This window comes from Myotis myotis, unplaced genomic scaffold (genome assembly GCF_014108235.1).
Source record: "Myotis myotis isolate mMyoMyo1 unplaced genomic scaffold, mMyoMyo1.p scaffold_m19_p_6, whole genome shotgun sequence".
Classification (NCBI taxonomy): domain Eukaryota; kingdom Metazoa; phylum Chordata; class Mammalia; order Chiroptera; family Vespertilionidae; genus Myotis; species Myotis myotis.
In genome coordinates this window covers 64,341,304-64,364,512 of record NW_023416368.1, presented here as the reverse complement: position 1 = coordinate 64,364,512, position 23,209 = coordinate 64,341,304, and the positions used below count along the sequence as shown (strand labels likewise).

The 23,209-nt window shown below is 38.9% G+C and overlaps 1 protein-coding gene across 12 annotated transcripts in view; it reads left to right on the top strand.

Annotated features, from left to right (window-relative positions):
- RAPGEF2 (Rap guanine nucleotide exchange factor 2) overlaps positions 1-23,209 on the top strand; it is a 237,367-nt gene that overhangs the window by 221 nt on the left and 213,937 nt on the right. The window lies entirely within an intron of this gene.

The following is a 23,209-nucleotide window of genomic DNA, read 5'->3' as shown; positions in this document are numbered from 1 at the left end:
GACCCGTCGGGACTTGGCCGCATTTGCGCCTCCTCGGCTGCGCCCTCCCCGGTCCCCCTCCCGCCCCCCTCTTCCTGACACGGTTCGCCCCGCGCATCCCACTTCTCCTGATAGGACCTCCAACTTCCAGTGACATCCCTCTCCCAGTCTTGTTCCCTGGTCATCCTGGGTTTACTTTTCCGCCTCCTGGATAGTCTCCTTTGCGTTGCCCTCCCCATTCCTGACCTTCCCCCTATGTTTGCCCAGCGGAGGGAATTGTCTAAATGAGCTTCTCCTCTCCCCAGCCGCACGCCCGGCTCCGTGAATCTTGGGGGGCCTTGGGGAGGGGAGGTGCTCACCTCCCCTGGGTTGGCGCCTCCTGCCACTCTGGCCGCGGGCCCCTTCTCATGCATGGGGCCCCTTCTACCTTCAGAGTTTGGAGGTGTTTGCAGGAAACTTGTATGGGTCTGCGAGAGACGATCCGTGTTGGCCTTCTTCTAAACGTAAAACATTGAGGTGCTTGTGTATTTATTATTTTGCTCTTTTGAAAAAGGGATGCAGCTTTCCTATGACAGGGGGAAAAAGTTGGATAGCTAAGTTCGTGCTTTTGGTTTAAAATGCAGACATTCTTGCAGGGCAGGCATGTCAAACCCACCCCCGGGAAGGGCACCGTGCGGATTCCTTTGGTGTTGCACAACCTTGTCAAAATTAGATAAGTTTGTTAACCTTTATACATTCGTTTACCTTCAGGCTTATTTTCCTTTTCCTTGAACTGGAGGAATTGCCGCTGGCATTGGATTTGGTCGTTTCAAGTTGGACTGGCGAGGGGGAAATTTTATAAAAATGTGGTGGTTTGATTTTTTAGTTATTTTTTTTTTGCTTTTAGTTGCTGACTAGAGAATGACGCATATTCCTAAGCGTTGGGATAGTGACTAGAGGGTATCTCGTTGCCAACCCTATTAGACAAATAAGCCCTTCTGATCCGTGGGACCATCAGACATGTAGGATCTAATTCTTGGAAGAGTTGCTGCGCTTGTTAAGTGTTGGATGCCATCTGTTCAAATCCAAATGCTCTTCTCTGACGTTGATTATTGTTACTTAATGTGGGGGAGAACGGAGTAAAACAGAATCTTCCATTGGCTGCCTTTGGACAAGGCCCAAGAATGGCACCTGGTACCGTTTTTGATGTTTTCGTTTTTCTTGACGGAGCCATCACATCTGGGGGAATCATAGATTGCGCGTATTTACCAAATGTGTCGTGTGCCTTCCCTTATCCACCATTAGTTTTAAAATTGACCACCGCATCAGTCTCCTGCAGCTGAGAATGCCCGTTCCCAGTTAGTGTGGTGGAAAAGCACATTTCAATGAAAGAATTGCATTTTGAAGTGCCAAGTGAAAGCACACATGCTGGGAATATTAGAACCTAGGCAAGACAGGTCAGAAAATGATGTCAGAGGCCTTTAATGGAAATTAGAGATGGGGGAAGTGATGATGCCTTTTGTCGATTAATTAGAATAGCAATGATTGGAAACCTACTTGGGGGGAGGGGTGTATTTTACCAAACAAGACTGTAAGAGACAAAACCTGCACTGTGACAGCGTGTGGACTGTGCCAAGTCAATGAACTGTTAAACTTTCCTGTTCCCGTGCCAGTTGTGTAGAATAAAAACGGACCCGGCATAGTACTTGGGCTGAGTCAGAAGTGGGCCAGTGACTACTGACACCACCGGATGAAAGCTTCATTGACAGTCGGGAAGCCGCGCATTGCCCCCACCCAACCTTTAAGGGCAAAAGTAAACAGAGGGAAAGCTACCAAACGTTTTGTGCATTCTTTTTTAAATACATTTTTATTGATTTCAGAGAGGAAGGGTGAGGGGGAGAGAGAGAGAAACATCAATGATGAGAATCATTGATTGGCTGCCTCCTGCACGCCCCCTACTGGGGATCAAGTCTGCAACCCCTGCATGTGCCCTTGACTGGAATGGAACCCACCCTCTATCCACTAAGCCAAACCAGCTCAGGCCGTTTTGCATTCTTAAGTATCAGCCCTATTAACGTTGATGTTCATTGGGTTATTACAGACCGTCACACTTATCTATTATTGTTTTAAAGAGAAAGTAGTTTTGCATGTGAATGTTTTCCAACTTCACCTGGCTTGTCAAAAAAAATGAATGTTTGACATGGACTCAGGTAAAAAAGTTTTGGTTGAAGGTGCTTTTTCTACGGAGTGCCTTGTTAATGCAGGGGCTGGGAGTTCTTCTGTGCTGTCTTTTTCATGGATGCTTGCGAGTTAGAATTTTGTAATGTAAGAAAAGCACACGTTAAATAGGCTTGATATCATGAACAGAAGGATATGAACTAGGACAGTTTTGCTGTCATACTTCCTTCTGTTTCTCAGGATAGACTCGGTAAAGGCGTTTGTATGATTCTCATTACAGGCAAAAGGAAGGGGCTTTGAAAGAAAAGAATACAGGAACATATAGAAATAATTTTTGTTAAATTCGGTTTCTTTCTTCCCTTTTTCTTTTCTTTTTTTTTAAACCCCAGCAATCCAGTTTCTCTCCAAAACTTGGTGAAGACTTACTACATAGTTCTGTATTTAGGTCAATCAATTGCCTAGAAGTCATGGTGATGTTGCTAGTGTAACCTAAGTAGTTAGCTAGGAGAGAATCTGGGCGTGGTGAGAACCCCAGTGGAAACACCGGGCTTTGACAGCGAGGGAGCTTTTCAGGCCCACCTGGAAAATAGGAACGCATTTTATTTAGGCATGTCATTAGAGAGGAGGAATGGTAAGGAGAAATAGAAAAATTGCCACCTGACCTTTGTCACTTTTTCACCTGATATTCTGAGAGGAGGAAAAAAGTCGTCTTTAATCCAAGTGCGTCCCATATTGTGTGTCTGGAAACCTAGCTAAGTTCTTGTCAATGGGGCGCTGTGTTCTGAATAACAAACCTTCTTGTACATAATGAACACTATAAATGTTCTACTGATACTTTTCAGTGCACCTCTGTTGAAAAACAGGACTCTTAAGTAATTGCTTTATTAAACTATTTGGGTTTATGTCTTTAATCACTTCAATGGGAAGCGTGATCACCAAAGCAATTTAGTGAAGTAAAAGACGCAAATAAATTACAAACAGCTTTATCCCTCAAGGCTTCAAACAAAATGATTTTTCTAAACCGTTTTATTAAGTTGTTGAGTTCAGACCCCTTGAAATTGCTTCTGTAGAGTGTTTAAACACATAATGTTTTCAGTTTTTCAGGTGAAACATCTATTGTGAAATTGTTTCCTCTACTTTAAAGACCTAATTTATTGTGCTTTTAGCTAGCTGTAAAAGTTACTCTTAAAATTGGTGAGTGTAAAATGGCTTCACCTTATCCCCTTCTAGTTAACAATTTTACTTTGTCCTTACCTATTGAAAAACATTTTTTGTTTTGGCTATTGTACCTTTTGATTTAATGGCTAACGCATGAATTTGTGAGCTGAGAGTTTCTAACGGTACAAGAAAGACTTACTTCCTTGCAAAGTCATTCAGTAGAATACACCTTAAGTCGTATGACAAGGCTGAAAAATACCTGTAGCCCAGAGAACTTTAAATTATGAGAATCTGCACAAAAGAGTTTTTATAGTAAATATTTAACTTTCAAATCTAGTGGGAAAATTGTGTCTGTTATACTTACATTTTCTATTTGAGTTTCTTTTTATCATTGTTTGTGAGCAGTCTCATATTTTCATTTGAGAGCTTACACTTTCATTATATTTTTGCTCATTTTGGGGTTCTAGTAATATATATTTGCTTCTTAAGCAGTTTTGTTCATAAACACAACTAAATGATCTGTGAGCAATATTCAAAAAGCATGTCTCCCCAAATTATGCCTGTTTGGTCACAAGTATTTAGTTTACATAACGATGATATTTGGATTTGTAGGTTAAAAAACTACATATTTATAACTGAAATACTAATTTCAAATTGTATTGGCATATGACTGAACAAGTGAGGACCTAAATTTATGGTAAAAATATTACTGGCTTTTTTCCTTCTATATTAGTCTCCTTCAAATAACCTTTTAAGCATTTAGTAATTAACAGTTCCATAATTAGCTTTGCATATCTTGGCTGAGGTTCAACGTGAATCTCTCCAACTGCAGTGCTGTATATAGAGACTGGATTAACACAGTCCTTCCCAGACTTTGGGCTTTCACAAAACATTTAAAAAGCAAGAAAGGAGCCCTGGCGGGTATGGCTCGGTTGGTTGGAACATCCCACCAAAAGGTGGCAGGTTCTAGTCCAGGGCAGGGCACATTCCCAGATTTCAGGTTCAGTCCCAGTAGGGGTGTGTGCAGGAGGCAATTGATCTGTGTTTCTCTCTCTCAAATCAGTCAACCAAAATTTTAAAAAGGAAGGACATTAAGAAAAACCCAAAAGAAACACAGCTATCACCTCCTATCATTGCCATTTAATAAGAAAGGTAGGACTCACTGTCACTTCAAAGCTCAGTTTCTGAAGTCAGATTTTCTTTGCTTAATAAAAAAATGCACTGGGTCTTTTCTTTCTTTTTTTTTAAACGTTTATTTTATTTTATTTTAAATATATTTTATTGATTTTTTACAGAGAGGAAGGGAGAGAGATAGTTAGAAACATCGATGAGAGAGAAACATCGATCAGCTGCCTCCTGCACATCTCCCACTGGGGATATGCCCGCAACCCAGGTACATGCCCCTGACCGGAATCGAACCTGGGACCTTTCAGTCCGCAGGCCGACGCTCTATCCACTGAGCCAAACCGGTTTCGGCATCTTTCTTTTTTTTTAAAATTTACTGTTGGCTTGAAGAAAAACTTTATCTGGGTGGATTTGGGTGGGTGAGTTACATGATTACAAGAAGATCTGCCTTTGGTGATATTTAAAATTCAAATCAAGTAAAGTAATGTGACATAAAGTAATCGTGGCATATGCCGCAAATACAAATTAACTCTGAAATAAAGAACGTTTCAAATAAAAATTAACTCTGAAATAAAGAACGTTTAAAACCACAGAAAGACAGTGCTTCTTGAGTTATTTGAAAACTTACTTTTTAAGGAATTGTAATTACCTGAAGTAACTTGGGTCTAGAGAGATATGAAAATGTAGACACTGGTGATAGTTTCTTGATACCTGCATTTTATGGGCTATTCCTTCTCACCCCATTTTTCATAGCAGTTTCCTCATCTGTAAAATGGGGACAATAGCTTTCTGAGGTTGTTTAGTGAATGAAGTCAAAGAAAGTACATGTACTATTTACTAGTCAGTGCAATGTCTAATGATAGTTCTTCCATATTGCGGCACATTTTAATGGAAATACCTATTATTTTCCAAGCCTCGGGAATTCAAAAGATGAAATGAGACCTATGTCCCTCAAGTAATTCACCCGTCTGTTGTATCCTGTAAGTAGGATGTGATTCATTAGTGCTGTAACAGCTGTCCTCTGCCAACACGGGAGAGGCTGTGGTCTTCCTACGTGAGTAGGTGTACTGAGTCTTGAGTGAGTAGGAACTCACCTACTAGTGAACTAGGAGACACGAAGAAGAGTCCAGACTGACACACTGTCATAAAAGTAGCACACATGATTGTAAGAAAAGATATGCAGACCTTTGATCAATGTGCTTGGAGCCAAGGAGTGAGTAGGGGATGGGGAGTGACTCCACTGGAGTGTAGAAGCTTGTGGTTTGGAGGAGAGTGAGAAGAGCCGAGGAAATGTGTGGCTGTTTTTCAGGCTTGCGATGGTTGGGCGCCTGAGTTACGCAGTGGAGACGGACCAGAAATATGCGGTAGACTGCTGGACAGGCTGGCGGAATGTGTGCACGTTTATGCCAGCTGCTCATTGCACCCAACTACGCTCACATTGTGCCAGGACATTCCAGTCGTGGCCAATGACAGTGATGGACATTTCCTAGTTCGTTGGGGGAAAACCCCAGGTTGTTGAATATAATTTTCTTGTGTGTGTGTGTTTTGTTTTTTTTAAGTTACACTATTTTTTTCTTAAACTTTGGTATCTTCTATGTGTTCAGTTTGGAATCTAATATGAAATATCTGATTTATCATATCATTATGCTAAATACATGACCTTTTCTTAACCTGTAAGGATAACGTGAATCGGAAGCATTCTGCCTGGGAAGAGTCAAGAAGTGTCTGAATTTAAGCAGGCAAAAAGTGAATTCATCTATCTTAATAAAAGGGTAATATGCTAATTAGACCGGATGTCTTCACATCCTTCCAGACGTCCTTCCGGATAAAACCATGGTGGTGGGGGGCCAAGGCAGAGGTGGTTAGGGGCGATCAGGCCATCAGGGTAGAGCAGGCTGGTAGGGTAGAGTGGTTAGGGGTGATCAGGTGAGTGGTTAGGAGTCAGCAGTCCTGGATTTTGAGCGGGATCGGGCCTAAACCAGCAGTCAGACATCTCCCGAGAGGTCCCAGATTGGAGAGGGTGTAGGCTGGGCTGAGGGACCCCACTTGCATGAATTTCGTGCACCAGGACTCTAGTTTACAATAACAATTTGCAATTGACTTGGGATGTAATGATTGTAGTGAGTCTGAGAACAGGTCCTTATTCTTCCCCTACACTGTTCTTTATTTAGATAGATTAATATTAAATTAGGAAGGAGAAGCAGTTTGTAGTACATATAATTGTAGCTTTATTAGAGCTTTTGAATACATATAGTTAAAATGTCAGCCTCTGTTGGGGGGAATGATAAGCTGATTGCCACATTATTTTGGTTTAGGATTTTGACTTTTCAGGAAAAATAAAAAACACCTTTATTCTCACATGCTAATTAGCCACTTCTTACTGAACCGTATGAAGTATGTGTTTCCTGCTGAATTCAGGTACTTCCTTTTCTTCTTCAGTCAGTGAAATGATTTATCTTTAGTGTGGCTGTGGTGGGTGGGGTAGTTTTGGTGGAGCAGAAAGTTTAGCTTTTGCATTTTAAATTCTCTTGGCTCGATTATTTCTGTGTTTTCACATTCATTAATCATAAGATGTGTGATTGATGTCAGTGACTTGAAGGGGAAACTTGGTTTTGCCATTGGAACCAAAACCCTCCTCCCTCTTGCGGTAATTTCTCATTGCTTGTGCAAGTTGAAAATCAGAGATTGTGGAGGTTTAGAATTTCTCAGAAATTTAATATGAGCTAAATGAATTGAAATACCATAATCTCTGGCCCTTGGCACCTTTTTGCTCTCTATTCTAGCTGGTAGTATTTGTTCCTACCTAACATAAAAACTGAGAAAGGAAAAGACCCTAAAGAAGAATTAGCTGTTAGATGTTTTTCTGCTGAGGCCTGATTGTAACTTTCCTAGAAGCTAAACTAGCAATCAGTGGATCTAGGGGTTGGGGCACTGTGCTGTTTATCTGACTTCTGAGTATTCACTGCAGAGTTAAAACTCATTACCCACTTTAAAAAATAAACTTTTTAGGTTGAGATGATTGTAGATTCACATGCAGTGTTAAAAAAGAATGCAGATATTACTAATATCTTGCAAAACTATATAATACAATGTCACAACCAGGATATTAACATTGATAGTCAAGATACACAACAGTTCCATCACCACCAGAATGTCTCTTGCCCTTTTATAGCCACAGTTACTCCCCACCCTGCCTCTGGCAAAGGTTAATAATGTGTTCTTCACTGCTATAATTTGATCATTTCAGGAATGTTATGTAAATGGAATCCTACAGTTTTTGACCTTTAAGGATTGGCTTTTTTCACTCAGCATAAGTCTCATTACCTTTTGGCTAAAATGAATTTCTGCTTTTGTCACTGAGTAGTTTGGATTTATGTTCCTGAAATACCAATAATATGTGGGGATTGTGGGTTAGGGGTGTGTGTGTGAAGATGAGATAGATTTAAATAGTGACAATGGTGAGAAAATTCTGTAATAATGTATACAGACCAAAGTTCATGAAGTCTTGGCTAAGCAAGAGGTATATTAATAGTACAATATGTTTGGGATATTTCAATATGTACATTTTTTTTCCATAATGGAAGTGATAAGATTAGTCTTAGCCATCAGTGATTCCTCATTCAGAGAAATTACTTGACCTTCCCCTACTGAAGTGACATTTTTCACAAGTCAGAAGGAAATCTAATAGATGTATGTACAAAGGTGTTCCAGTGGCCAAATTGAGGACAAGTTGAGCAACAAGGTAAATAATGGATTATAATCTCTAAGGAAAAAATATTTCTTGAGCTTATCTATACTAATAAAAGGGTAATATGCTAATTAGACCAGGTCGACTGGCCATCTTCTGGACGTCTGACTTCCTTCCAGACAAAGCCATGGTGGTGAGGGCCAAGGCAGAGGCAGTTAGGGGCGATCAGGCCAGCAGGGGAGGGCAGTTGGAGGTGAGATCAGGCCGGCAGGGGAGGGCAGTTGGGGGCAAGATCAGGCTGGCAGGGCAGGGCAGTTGGGGTGACCAAGCTGGCAGGGTAGGACAGTTGGGGGCGAGATCAGGCCGGCAGGGGAGGGCAGTTGGGGGCGAGATCAGGCTGGCAGGGGAGGGCAGTTAGGGGCAAGATCAGGCCGGCAGGGGAGGGCAGTTAGGGGCGATCAGGCAGGCAGGGGCAGTTAGGGGTGATAAGGCAGGCAGGCAGGTGAGCGGTTAGGAGCCAGTGGTCCCAGATTGTGAGAGGGATGTCTGACTGCCAGCAGTCGGACATCCTCCAAGGGGTCCCTGATTGGAGAGGGTGCAGGCTGAGCTGAGGGGACCCCTCCCCCCATGCACGAATTTCATGCACTGAGCCATTAGTACTAATATAAGTAAATAAGGCAATAAATAGATAATTGGGGGAGAAGTTCCTTGTTATAGTAGAATTCCAAGAAAAAATGCAGAAGGAGCCCTGCCTGGGGTGGCTCAGTTGGTTGGAGCATTGTCCTGTGCACCGAAGGGTTTGGGGTTCGAGTTCCAGTCAGGGCACATGCCTAGGTTTCAGATTTGTTCGATCCCCAGTTGGGGAGTGTGCATCCTGCAACTGATCCATGTTTCTCACATGAATATTTCTCTCCCTCTCCCTTCCTTTCTCTCTAAAATCAATTTTTAAAAGTGTGGAAGGAATGATGGAAATTGAAAATTACCAGTAGGCAAGCATCATAGCATAATTGTTACAAGCTAGAGTCATCGATGGATGCCAAAATTAGTGGGTGAAAGTATGATGAAAAACATGCTATCAAATACCAGAAATACTTGGATAATCTCAAAGTATCTTTGCCACAAGATTAATTAATTATAAAAGGAAGTAAATACTTTTATAGTGAAGAAAACTGGCAGACACCAAATTAACCAGGTGATCATGGTTACATCACCAATAATAAGACATATCAATATCATGATTCACTGAGAAGGGCACATCTGTGGTTGGATTCTTATTAAAAAAAATTTCAATCTAAGTGTTGGAAAACATTAGACAAACTCAAATTTAAGGATGTTATATAAAGTAACTGCCTAGTACTCAAAAGTGTCCAGGGTATGAAAGGAAATACTAAAGAACTGTCACAGGTTGGAAGAGACTAAGGAAACGTGATAACCAAATGAGATGTGGGATGCTGGAGACCAGAAAAAAGTTATTAGGACAAGTGGTGAAATTTCTCTCTCTCTCTCTCACACACACACACACACACACACACACACCACACCACACCAATAAATAGACAAGAGGGCTAAAACAGTAATTTAACTATTTATTCATCTTTTTTAAAAATATATATTTTATTGATTTTTTTACAGAGAGGAAGGGAGAGGGATAGAGAGTTAGAAACATCAATGAAAGAGAAACATCGATCAGCTGCCTCCTGCACACTCCCTACTGGGTATGTGCCTGCAACCAAGGTACATGCCCTTGACTGGAATCGAACCTGGGACCCTTGAGTCTGCAGGCCGACGCTCTATCTGCTGAGCCAAACCGGTTAGGGCTATTTATTCATTTTTAATCCTACCTGAAATTTGTAGAAATTCACAAGATACAGTATATTTAACCAGTTTTGAATATTTCATGATTTCAAATTTAAGTAAACTACAAGATTTGGTATAAGAAAAAATGTGTAGGAAATAATGTATCTCATGTACATTAAGCAAAATGGAAAATAAATTTTGGTAGCAGCTTAAGGAAGTCAATCCAGGAAGTCAAAAAGGTTATAGGTCCCTCCCAACCCCCCTTTTTCTTTCCTGTGAATTAAAAAAATGTTTAAATTGTTATTTTTGGTAGATGTGAGAATGGAAGGGGGGAAGGGAGTGGCAAAGATATTTAAAAAGTCTAGTCAGTGCGCTGACTGTTTTGGCTCAGTGGATAGAGCGTCGGCCTACGGACTGAAGGGTCCCGGGTTCGAGTCCAGTCAAGGGCATGTACCTTGGTTGCGGGCACATCCCCAGTTGGGGGGTGTGCAGGAAGCAGCTGATCGATGTTTCTCTCTCATCGATGTTTCTAACTCTCTATCCCTCTCCCTTCTTCTCTGTAAAAAATCAATAAAATATATAAAAAAATCTAGTCAGAGACACAGTTATAGGTATAGATGATATAACCCTGTATCTAAATGGAGTGTGTTCAGTGCTTTCATTTAGACTTTTAAGGTCTTTTTCTGTTAGGATTCAAAAAGGGTGAAAAAAGTAATTTCTTTTAAAATCAGCTCAAGGTAGAAATATTTCCACAAACCTTCACATTGCAAACCTGGAGCACCTCCCCCACCTCTCAGCCCCCCTCTAGTTAGCCACCCACCTTTTCTCCTGGTAAACACTGGGGAATGCATGCTGTTTTTGTGGCCTGTGTACTGTTTTGGTATAACTGAAATTGGTGCTGGAAGATGGATTAAAGCATGTGGGACCGAATGTTTGAGATAACTACAAATAAACTATAAGCCGGGAGGTATTTACTGTTTTCAATTATAAAGATATAAAACCATTTCTTTTCTTTATTTTAAGAGAATTTGTGCCCCTCCTGTCTGATGCTTTCAGTAATAAATCGTGTTTGAGGAAACAAGTGAAAAAGAAAAGACCTGGCCAGACTTTGAAGCAACTAAAATCTTATAAAATAAGAAATGTGAAAATGGTTAGGTGTAGACTAAACCTGTTTAACATTTGTCTAGTTCTGTATATAAGGAACTATTTGAATCCTTCAAGGCAATAAGTTTCTGACTTCTTCCGGTGCATAATCCTTACATTATGTAGTCTTGCAAACTTCGTTTTCTAAAAGCACACTCAAATATATTAGAAAAAGCTTGGTCCAATTGTTAGAAATATTTGGCTGAGTTACATTTTTTAGCCATTAAGAAACTGCTTGATCAAACATACACTTCCAAACAACTAGAGATGATTTTTAAAAACTCAACAGTTTAAAAAAATTGAAATGCAGTGGTGTAAAACGTGAAGAATTTGCCTGCATTTCAGTTTTGTTTCCGATCTTTATTCATGTCTGATCCCCCTACTTTTTAAAATATGCTCATCAAGGATATGTTTATTGATTTTAGAGAAAGAGGGAGAGAGAAAGGGAGGAGGAGGGAGAGAGAGAACCATTGATTGGTTGCCTCCCGACTGGGAATCGAACCCACAACTTAGGTATGTGCCATGACCTGGGAATGAAACCCAGGACCTTTTGGTATATGAGACTACATTCCAACCAACTGAGCCACACTGGGCCAGGGCTGATCCCCTACTTTTATAGAGCTGGAAGAAATGGAGGAGCAGGCTTTATGAGCAAATGTTATCTGCATGCCTGCTCCGCTCCTTGGGTTTGAGATGCCACAAACTTCTTTTAGACACAGTGTGTGCAGTTCTTCATTCCCAAATGAGAACCTCCAAACCCTAATCATCATCTGAGACTCAGGTTGGAATGGTGGGAATTCCTGTCTTGATTCCCCCGTCTCTGGTATGGTTAAAGTCTACACCAGGCAGAGAAGCTCTGTGGGAGGCAGCATGCTAAAATTACGTTACATGCCCTTGTTCCCACTTTATATATCCTGGGTTGGCTGTTTTCCTTTGTAGTTACACATTTATATCTTTAATGGTATTCACGGAATAGTTCTTTTGAGTTTATTTAGTGTATTTCCTTCATGTAACTTAGTGTTTATGACCCTGGACTTTGGTGTCAAACAAACTGCTTTTTGGTCCTGAGTAGGTAACCTGGATTCCATGGACTGTTAAAATTTCATAAACACCGGGCTCAGCTATTGATTTGTCACCGACTTATTTTGCCAACTAAGTATGTTAAAATGAACGTAAACTTGTTCTTCATTATCATCACTTCATGACATTTTAATGTCATAAAAATAGAAAGGTCATGATCTCAATAAATTTAGCTGTTCTACCATATTATTCTGTTTCTGTCAAGGATTGATGAAAATTTTACCATGGGGGTGGGTATGGTAATATTACCAATATCCTATGGTTTGAAGGTTACATAGATTCATGTATCTTAAAGTTCTTTAACAGTCTCTGACATGGAGTGTTTAAAAAATATTTGTTATTATTACTGTTACCTTTTATTTAGTATAAATATATACATTATTTGTTATGTTATTAATATTGCTATTGCTATTATTACTATTAATAGTTGCTATTTATTTGCTCTCTGCTGTTACTTGTCCCCTTAGATAATTTTTCATCATTAGTGTATCTTATAACTAATTCACCAAAGTGATAAATAACACAATTCAAGTCAATAGGCTTGATTCATAGCATACATTGTATTAGGATCACATTAGTCTGCACGTTACCCAAAACTGCACGCATAACAGGCTTAACTAAGGACTTACTTTTCTCAAACAAGGCATTAAGTCAAAAAACAAAAAACAAAAAACAAAAAACCCCAAAATAAAAAGCTCATAGACACAGACAACAGTGTGGTACTTACCAGAAAGAAGCCCTCTTAGGTTAGGTACTTGTTATCGGTCAGAACTGTATCACACCGATACTTGTAGTTACCAAGGAGTCTGGGAATTTGAGTGTTTTTCTTTTAAGCCTGTATATTACAGAAGGGCAAGAAAGAGAGAGATCAAGGTTAATGAGTGATATGAGCTGATAGTAGTTGTCCAACTTACTTTGCATAGAAAATAGATGATTGTAATACGTTTATGCAGTGATTCTCAGGAGGCCTCTTTGGAAGTCTTACTGGACTATAGAGCTACATTGCTGTAGCTGTAATTATGGAGTCATATAGATATATTCAACTTCTTGGTTCATTTGTTAAGTACTATATGGTTATTTTCTGAACTGCAGTCTCTTACTTGAAAATAGAGATAAAAATACCAGTGGGTGACCATTATAAGTGTAAATGAAACACTGAATCTAATCTTTAAATAAAATTATTTTTAAATGGTAACTATTGATTGAAATATTGATTTAAAATATAATGTAGGATTACATTTTCTAAATTCATTTGATTTTGATTTACTCTGTTTTTAAAATTCTAGAAATTTTATTTCATTTTTAAAATGTTCCATTTGTGTGTTCTCATATTTCTACTTGTAGTAATACTTTGCCATTTTTCTAGGACTTTCAGGTTTCAATTTGTTATCACTCCCCAAAGATGAATCATCACTTTTTATAAATAAATATACATTTGTATATAAAATATTTATAAAAAATAGCCATTAAATAGTTTTCTGTAATTTGTTGAATTCATATTTATATCATAAACTTATGTCTTTAAGAAAAATGTTTTCATCTTGAATGTTATACAAGATTAGCTGTAATACTAAACTTTAAGTATGTACTGTGTTCCGCCTTAGAGCAGTTGTGTTTAGTTTGGGCTTTTTAGGATAGCATTCAAGCTTTATATATATAAACTGCTCTTAATGTGTGGTGGGGTCAGTTAAACAGTTTGCTGTCAGAAGTTAATGGCTAGAAATGTTATTGGAAAAAGTTGAGGGAATTTGTCATTTAAAAATATTCTTTGTTTTCATAAGTTGGTTGTGGGGGTGTGTTTAATAAATGCCTGAGTTTGTAGTCTAAGTTAGGATCCTAAGTTAGGACACTCCTTAGCACAGAATAGGAGCTAAAAATGTTCTTTGAAGACTTGATGTTTCTTTCCTGAGAGCCTGAGATACTGGGGAAAAGTAATTATATCCTTTTATATTAGTAGCAAATTGAATAAAAGCTGAAAAGGAGTAGTAACTTTTTGGTTAAGTTTCAGCAGCACATAAGTCCTCCTTTAGAAACGTAACTTTGTGGAACAAACTTATTTTTAGTATCAGGCAGTTGTCTCCTTGTAAATTTAATCACTTTGGTGCTTATATTTTGAGCTGTCATGTACATGGTATTTCACTGGTATTTAAGAGTATATAAAATCTTCCTCTGGGCTCCTATAACATTTTTATTCTATTTTGCAGATTTTCATTACTTTGAGATTTTGACTATCTTCAAGGACAGTAATTTAAATTAAACTAAATTGCAAAATTAAACTCAATGCTAGAATCTAGAACTAACTTGCTGATGAACTTTTACTATGTAGAGGTCCTAGCCTTGACCCATTTTAATAGATATGACTACTTGTTTTTTAAAAAATATATTTTCATTGATTTCAGAAAGGAAAAGAGGGAGAGAGAGATAGAAACATCAGTGATGAGAGAAAACCATTGATTGGCTGCCTCCTGCATGCCCCACACAGGGGATCAAGCCCGCATCCTGGTTATGTTCTCTGACCGGGGAATTGAACCGTGACTTCTTGGTTCACAGGTTGCCGCGAAACCACTGAGCCATGCTGGCTGGGGATGACCACATACTTGTTTTTTAATTGCAAAACGATTAACATGCAAATATGTTAACTTTTTAAGGCTGGTGTCAGAAATAGATTACATATGCTCCATTGAAATATGTGATGACTAGAGGTCCGGTGCACAAAATTTCTGCGGGGGGGTAGGGGGTCCCCTTCAGCTCAGCCTGCACCCTCTCCAATCCAGGACATCCCTCTCACAGTCCAGGACTGCTGGCTCCTAACTGCTCACCTGCCTGCCTGATTGCCCCTAACTGCCCCCCCTGCCAGCCTGATCACCCCTAACTGCCTCTGCTTGCTGGCCTGATCACCCCTAACTGCCTTCCTTGCCGGCCTGGTCACCCCCAACTGCCCCCCCCCCACTGGCCTGGTCACCCCCAACTGCTCCCCACTCCGCCGGCCTGGTCGCCCCCAACTGCCCCCCATGCTGGCCTGGTTGCCCCACGCAGCTTGCTGTTCAGTTGTTTGGTCGTCCCTCACTAACCCCCCCTGCCCGCCTTGTTGCTCCACGCAGCCTGCTGTTTGCTCTTCGGTAATTACTGTGACAGAGTCCCAGACAATTTGCATATTCCGCTATTATTAGTATAGATTATATATAAAACTTTAGAAAAAAGTAAGCTGTAGTAAAACATATTCAAGTTTGTGTTTTTTTTTTAAAATAGATTTTTTAGCAACAGACATCTTAAGTACATATAGTAACTCGGCAATGTAGCAGGATACAAAATAAAACCCAGAAATCTATGGCCTTTTTATATACCAATAATGAACTCATAGAAAGAGAAATGAAAAAAAACAACAACACAATCCCATTTATCGTTGCACCAAAAAATTAAGAAACCTAGGAATAAACTAAGGACGTAAAAGACCTGTACTTGGAAAACTACAGGACATTGGAAAAAGAGATAGAGGAAGACATAAACAAATGGAAGAACATACCATGTTCATGGATTGGTAGAACCAACATCATTAAAATGTCCATTGTCTTCTACTTTTCACCTGTTTTATTTTTTAATTTTGATTTTTAACTGCTCTTCTTTATTGAAGGAGACAGTGTGATTTCTGGAGTCTCCCAAAGGCCCCTAATCCATAGAATGCTTCCCTCGCCTTTTCACGATGCCTGTAGGACGCTGAGGAAGACAGATATGGCAACATTGGTTCTTGGTATTGAATGGACCTTAGAGATCAGCTGGCCAGTGGATTTCATGTTGTTTCACGGACCTGCAGCTGGCCCCAGAAGCTTCCCAGTGCCCTCTAGGGAGGCGTGGACAGCTAGCCTGACCTGCACACTTTTATCTTTATTAGCAAAAGGAGATTCACCACTGAAACATGGTGAAAATCCCTGATCTAGTTTGGACTCCTGAGTAGAGGAAGGAAGTACCAAAAGGAGTGAAGCGAATTCCTTCATGTCATAGAGACATAGCCAGCAAACTTGAAAATTTAATCCCCTGCCTACACAGAGGTGAGCATGCTTGGCCCACAGCCTGTCGTCGGTGTATAAAGTTTTATTGGAGCACAGCCAGCCTTAGGCCTTACATATTGTTGGTGGCTGCTTTCACATGACAGACTCTGAATTGAGTTGACAGAGACAGCCTGGCCTGAAAAGCCTAAAACAGTTGCTGTCTAAGAGGCTTTTTTCCAGAAAAAGTTCATTTCTTTCCTTAGACTTGAGTCTCTGTAAAAATGCAAGTACCTCTGGAAGAGTGTGGGTGTGGGGCGATTAGTCAGTGCTATTATCAGTTACACCTCAGAGGAGTGGAAAGTTTCTTTCTAATATTTGATAGAGTGTGGAGTGACCCAACTTTGCTAGGAAAGCATATTTTATAATTTTGAGGGACTGAGTCTGTTAATAATATAACATGGTCATGCGTAGAAATGTGTATTTTTAACGATATTCCTTAAATTTGTGTTGTGTTTTCTCAGTCAAGTATTAGATAAATGCAGTTATTTTAGAGCTGTTTATAATGTAGTTCTGAACAGATTTGGTTAGTTAACTTTCTTGAGTGGTTTGCTCTATAGTTTAGACAACTTCAAAGACAGAAGATGGGATGGAAAATGGATATCATATTTTTCAAAACATGAAGTCACCCGGCCATTATTTTTCTTTCTCACTCAGTGTTATTCTAACTCTGGTTTTATTTCTGTGTAAAATTATTTTTAGGAAATGTCAGAAGTAAGTTGTTTAAACTCTTGAAGTGATTATAATTAGGAATATTATAGTTGCTATTACTAGCCAACTTACAAATGAAAACTTTAGGAGTTTTTTGAGGTGTAAACCCTCATAGCAAATTAATTTTCTTGGCACGTGACACATGTTTTTAATCGTATTTATTTCAAGACCAGATAACTTGATGAAAGTTGTAGGATGTTTTTGTTTTTTTTTTTTTGGTTTCACAGAAAAAAAAATTATTACCTTAGAAACAAACACTGTGGTATTCTTGAGTTAAATTGATGTATTCAATAATATAGGAAATGAAAATATTGATTTTTTAATTCTATTAATCCATGAGTTTTATGTTCTACTTCTTAAATAGCTGTAGATAAATAAATTATTTTAGTCCTTAATTTTGCCAATAATAACATTAAAAACTTAGGAAACATTCAAACTAAATATTTAGAAAGTTATTTGATGGGGTAAATTTACTCATTGATCTTAGCAAGACAGTTTCTCCTTTTGTGATGGAATGCTTAATTAGGTATTTCTCTTCTCATTTTGCATATATTCTATAAGAAGTACGTATCTTGCTGTCTGCCCCTGTGGTTACAAAAATGTGTGTTTCACTATCTTCTGATGGGCTTACAGGCTTGAAAAGTTTAATCATGCCAGATAAAGAATTTCTAATTTATTTGATGTTCAGTGGGGGCTTTTGGATACAGGCATTAAAAGTCAGCATAGTGCTTGAGGACAGATAATTGAGTAGTCCTGGGATGAACAGGAAGGTTGTGGCGGCTTTTGGAATGCCTGAGCCATCCCCTTAGTCTAGCTAGGTACACTGGACTAGCAGTCACACAGAGATGGGTAAGAAGCAGGTCTGCATTCCTTTGAGTTGAAACAGACAAACTTTGGAGGAAGAGGAACCAGTGATGGTTCAGGACTGTCTCTAAAGTTAATGACTTTGAATTATTTTGTCTATTGTGGGTATTCTGAATAATCAGTTACAGTGTGAGAGCTGGATACGTGACCATTTTTATATTTTACATTAGGAGTAGTATGTTAAGAATAATGTCTTAGAGTTAGACTGGGACGATAAAGTAAATGAGGGGACTTGCTTTCTCAGGAAAATCAAAGAGGAGTTTGAAGGAGGGGAGGTATGGGTAGGCATTATAGGTTCTTATTTCATCCCCTTTTGCGGGGGACGCATTAAACACATAAAGTTGCTTCCCCCCCCCCCCTGAGTTGTCTCTTGGGCTCTCAGTGAGAACCTCCAACTGTTTTTAGGGCTCAAAGATCTAATGTCTTCTCTGATTGCAAGCCTGTAGTGTTTTTGCTGAAGAGGTATCCTTAGGCAAAGAGGAATGAAGAGGAGGGACTCACCCAGCCTAGTTTCTCTCTTAGTTAAAATGAGCAAAAACAAAGCTCTTTCAATTATTTTTTCTTCCTAGGTATGGCTATACACATGGACTAGGACTTGCAGTTATTCTCATAAAGTATTTCTTGGTGAAAATACACTCCGAAGGGAGAAATTGTATTCTAGAAGAGCACTGTCAGTGTAACTGTTGATATAACATCGGAAAGACACTGGGTAGAATGTGGACTGTTTATTCCCGACGATCTGTTACTGTCCATCCAATATGGTGCTCCTGTGCCGGACGTTGTGCTCCCAGAAAGGATGTGTTTCTGTCCATGTTGTTGTCTTCAGTTTTTCAGTCTGACTTTCTTGACATGGCATCTGTGGTCTTCTTTTGGGTTTTCAAGAAATCTGGAGTTAGAGGAAAAGTATTCTTCCTGAATGAGGCTTTCATTATGAAAAAGACAAAACTGTTGAGGCGTTAAGCCCAATAGATACTCTGGGCCCAGTTCCCGGCATGTTGCTGGGTTCTCTACTCAAACATTCAACCTTGTGTTGTACTAAAAAAAAATACCCTAATTTCCATATAGTTTGCAGTCAAGAATTATTTTACTGCTACTTTATCTTATTTAAAAGGGTTGTAGGTGTATTATCTAAATCTTGAAATTGGATTCAGAGATAAAACTGTTTACTTTTTATTAGGTTATTTATCTTATATCCAAATAGAAACTTGCACGAGTTTATCTTTTTCTCCTTTTAGTGTGCTGTGGCGTTGTCTTCAGAAGCTGTTACTTCTTGGCAAGCACTAAGATAACTTTTAAGTAATTAGTTCATATATTAGAACTTGCACATGTATAGTAAGTGATTATATCAGTGTGTGTAAAGCAAAGAGACTATTCCAGTGTGATCTTTTTGGGGTTAGAAGTGAAATAACCTAAAGGAGAGCATTTGCCCTCATCATGGTTTAGGCGCGAGACACCAACTACACTCCAGATTTGCAATAGTGTCCTGCCAGTATTAAATGAAACTTTGTAGAAAAATGCTAATGAAAACCATGTTACAATGTGTATAGTATCAGGACTCCTTACTCCCAAATGGAAATTGTCCTAGTGTGTACTTCAGGTGCTTATTCTTGGAGGTAATCAGTTTTTATACTTTCAGATGTCACTTCAGTTATTCATGAAAACAATTAATGTACTCTCCTGGAAATGATAAAAAATGAATTTAAAACTTCAAACACACATTTTGTACATTTCTACTGTGTGTGTGTGTGTGTGTGTGTGTGTGTGTGTGTGTGTGTTTTAAAGGAAGGGAGTACATGTTAAACATTTTAAATCAATTTTCAGGAAGACAGTATTTACCTTCACATTGGTTAAAACAAAATACAAAATAGCATGGCGGAAAGAGAAAAAAAACAACTATCACCTCCTATAAATCTGAAAGTCTGGTGGAATGCAGTCCATAATTTTCACTAAACTGGGTCAAATTTTTAGGAAAAACAACATCTCACTCATAACTTAAAACCTGCCCTTTTTGGCCTGGCCACTGGAGCTCAGTGGTTGAGTGTGGACCCATGCACTGAGGGGTCGGTGGTTCGATTCCTGGTCAGGGTACATGCCTGGGTTGCAGACTCAGTCCCTGGTGGGGGCGCGTGCCGGTGTCAGGTGATCAGTGTTTCTATCTCTCTATCTCTTCCTCTCTCACTAAAATAGTAATAATAATAAAAAAAAAACATTAAAAAAACCTGGTCTTTTGTATTTTATAGTTTTCTTTATATATGAAATAGGTTAAATAGGTTACATTTATTGTAAAATGTCATTCTTATCTTTTGCCCAACATTTAAAAAAAAAAAAAATCCTCATCCCTCTCATAGCTTTCAGAAGATTATAAAGGCTTTCTCAGAATTTTCTTCTTAATGCATTATAAACACTCTCCTGCTGATTGTGAAAATTACTACATTAAAAACGTTTACGGGAACCTGTGCTTATCTTTCTCCTCTGCTGTTAGGGTAGATCCTAACTTCATTTCCCTTCATTTTTACTTTTCCCAGTTGATTTTAAGATCAAAAGTACAAGAAGAGAAAGTTGTGGACCTATTTGTTTAGGAAGGTATTTTAGAGGAAAATACCTAAGGTTTCCTTTCTCTTTGTCAAGTAGAACCCATTCATGCGGGGTAGTATTTGGCAAGAATAATACTTGTAATCACAAAGAACAATCATCTTTCATTATCTTGCTGGTAAACTGGTCCTGTGTTTGAATTGATTTTTATAAAAAGCTAACCCTGGAGTTTGGGAAATTAAACATGAGTTCATTTTTCTTTGTAGTTCTTTTTTCTATTCTCACTGACATCGTTCTTGGGGCTTGTATGCATGCACATAAGCATAACCAATGGACATAAGACACTGGGGGGTAGGGGAGGCCGGGGGAATGTCAAGGGGGGAAAAAAGGAGACATATGTAATACTCTTTGTAATACTTTAAGCAATAAAACAAAATTTTAAAAAAAGTAATATGCTTAAGGAATTACATCACTCTAATTATGTCTATATTTTTTCACTATTCTGAGCTCCCTCTACAATAAGATTGGTATAAATTACCTGCATTGTTGTTAATAAGGACTTTTACAAAATGAAGTTCTGACTTCCTTAGGATTTTTTTCTTTATTCAAAATGTCTTACTAAGTTACACTTTAGAGATGAGCTTCAGGATTGAAGTCTAATTTTATTAAAATTTTATTTTTAAAACAATTGGAGTTATCAGAGTGGGGCTGGAATGTCTACTTTTAAATTAGATCCCAGTGCTTATTAGCAACTAGATTACTTTCAATAAATGTTAGCTATTACTATTTTAAATGTATCTTTTCAGTAGCCTGTCTTAATCTCCAGGTTTATCTGAAAATAATAGTTTTAAATGATGGTCTTAATAGCATCTAATATGTATAGATTGTTAATTTTGTAACTAGATACTGTGTTAAGGATGTAAATATATTATCTTGAGCCCTAACTGGTTTGGCTCAATGGATAGAGCGTCGGCCTGAGGACTGAAGGGTCCCAGGTTCGATTCCGGTCAAGGGCATGTACCTTGGTTGTGGGCACATCCCCAGTTGGAGGTGTGCAGGAGGCAGCTGATGGATGTTTCTCTCTCATTGATGTTTCTAACTGTCTATCCCTCTCCCTTCCTCTCTGTAAAAAAAAAAAAAAAAAAATCAATAAAATATATTTTAAAAAATATATTATCTTGATATCTTATTATTTGCTACTAGAGGCCTGATGCATGAAGTTTGTGCAAGAGTAGGTCTTTGCAGCCGGGCTACCTGTATCCTTCCCTCGCAGGTGCCGGCTTCATCCCAGAAGGACATCTGAAAGGACATCCAGTCTAATTAGCGTATTACGCTTTTATTATTATACATTGGTTTTTGATTTGTAGTTTTTTGGTTTTGTAGGTTTAAAAAAATAATCAACTACAGTATTAGAGATTTTTGCCAGTTGAAGAGGAATTCAGTCAGAATACTTTGGGTTTTTGGAATGGGCTAACTTGATACCTTTCACATTGTTCTGTATTTGGGAAAGTAACCAGTTTTTCTTAGTTGTAGCACAGCCAGGCATCTGCTGGTTTGTAGGAAACAGAGAATTGTTATACCTCTTATTTCCATTGCTTATGAAATCTCAACGTGGAGTTACTTTAATACTTAGCCTTTCTGTGTAGGAATATTTTTGCGAAGCTTAGTTTTCAGAACCAACTGAAAAAGCCAGGGCAGAGGATTGGGAGGTTGCTACCAGGGACCAGATTTGAATGGGTTATAGTATAGTCTTGGCAGCCGGCTGGTTGGAGGGCAAAGCATTCCTGGCACTTCGGCTTTTGTAACTGTGGCCATGAGGATGCCTCAGCTTCTTCAGTGAACTTTGTTGTCTGGCCACACTCTTCAGCAAGGGGCTCTTCGGACTAGACTTTGGCCAGACTTCCGGAACATTTATTCAGCTATGCTAAGAGTTAATTCCTGTCTTGCACAGAGATATCATTTCACTTATCTAGCTAGCTCTGACACCATTTTATGATTGTACTTCACAGTCTCAACTGCAGAATGAAAGGCAGATTGTTAGATTTTGGAATGTGAGATCTGACTTAAGGAGTCTCAAGTGCTTCTGAAATCCTAAAATAACCCATCCAGATGCTCTGGTTGTGCTGGGTGTGCATCTGTGTTTAAATGATGTCTTTGAGTGGTGAGGTTGCAGAGGACTTGTGTCACCTTGTCTGTGACAGGAAGTCTTATTTGCTTCTCTTTCGCCCTTAAAGGCATAGGACATGTTACTTAAAAGATGGAAGAGCACAGCCCACCAGGACAGAAAGATAGAAGGTTTTCAAAGGTGTAACACGTTCTTGGCTTTTTCAGTCTGAGTTTTTTCATTTACGTCTCCTTTCAAAAAAATTATACCTCTTCATTTTTAAACATTCTTTGTTCTCTGTTTCTTATACTCATCCTTTTCTTGTATTTTTGGGGAGTCTTGGGGTCAGAAAGAAGGGTTAAGTACCTAGTCTCCTATGTGGATGGCTGGCATGGTAAGTGTACGTGATCATGTTTTTTGTCTCTGGACTGTTTCCAGTGTTCCAAAAATGTTCATAATTTGTACTTCAGCTATGTATTTTATAGGTTTGTGTTTTAAATATTATTTACTTAGGGTTTTTTTGTTTGTTTTTTGCATGGTTCACACGTAAAAAAAAGTATAGAGCGGAGAGTCTTATTTCCTCCTCTGTGCACATCTGCCTAATCCCGACCCCCTAATGATAGTGGGTGATTTTAGTTGCTTGTTTATTTTTCCAAAGATTAAAAACATCCATATATAGACCCACAGAAAATATATCCCCCCACTTTCAAAATTACATCTATATACCTGCCCCTTGCTTATTTATTTAACATAAGATATAATTTGGGGATCTTTCTAGGACAGTACATGAAGAGCTCCCTTGTGTGGTGATGGGGCGTGTGTATGCGA